The 950-nt window shown below is 50.0% G+C and overlaps 1 pseudogene; it reads left to right on the forward strand.

Annotated features, from left to right (window-relative positions):
• Positions 1 to 288: 288 nt before the first annotated feature.
• Positions 289 to 406, forward strand: LOC126482546 (5S ribosomal RNA; annotated as a pseudogene).
• The last annotated feature ends 544 nt before the right edge of the window (positions 407 to 950 follow it).

A 950-nucleotide genomic window follows, 5' to 3' on the forward strand; every position in this document is an offset into this window, starting at 1 on the left:
AATGGAAAATCCGTGGTAGTACCAGGGTCGAACCCGGGTCCTCCACATGGCACTCAGCCATACTGAGCACTCAGTTGTGGAGACAGAAAGCGATACACAAAAAAGGGGCGGAAAATGGCCGTGGTATCATGGAAGAAACCATCCAAAACAATGGCTTGAGAGACTTCGATCAAATGTCAGAAAACGTGGATTCGACAAGAGCTCAGCTCCTGTAGCTCCGTAGAGAAAATGATGGTACTGTAAATAGGATTGCTGTCGATATATCGAACTGGTTTTCTTCTAGGGTCTGCCAACGGCCTTGCCGCAGCCGTAACACCGGTTCCCATCAGATCACCGAAGTTAAGCGCTGTCGGGCTGGGCTAGCACTTGGATGGGTGACCATCAGGTCTGCCGAGCGCTGTTGGCAAGCGGGGTGCACTCAGCCCTTGTGAGGCAAACTGAGGAGCTACTTGATTGAGAAGTAGCGGCTCCGGTCTCGGAAACCGACATACGGCCGGGAGAGCGGTGTGCTGACCATATGTTCATCCATATCTGCACCCAGTGACGCCTATGGACTGAGGATGACACGGCGGCCGGTCGGTACCGTTGAGCCTACATGGCGTGTTCGGGAGGAGTATTTTTAGTTTTTCTTTTAGGGTGCAGTTTTAACCGTCAACGAACAACAAATCTTTATCTGTCGCACAGTTCTGATAAGTATACGTAGACTTCAAAATGGCTTCTGTAACGGAGGTGTGTTCCAAGAAGAGAGATGTCATTGACTTTATCTTGGCGGAAAACCAGAGCATCGCAAATATTCATAGGCACTTTCAAAATGTGTACTGAGACATGGCAGTGAACAAAACCAAAATGAGTCGTTTGGCGAGGCGCGTGCCATCATCGCAACAAGGTCGCGTAAAATGTCTGATATCGCAGGTGACGGCCGGCCTCTCACAGCTCTGGTTCAAAAATGG

This window comes from Schistocerca serialis, chromosome 5, assembly GCF_023864345.2.
Source record: "Schistocerca serialis cubense isolate TAMUIC-IGC-003099 chromosome 5, iqSchSeri2.2, whole genome shotgun sequence".
In the NCBI taxonomy this organism is placed as follows: domain Eukaryota; kingdom Metazoa; phylum Arthropoda; class Insecta; order Orthoptera; family Acrididae; genus Schistocerca; species Schistocerca serialis.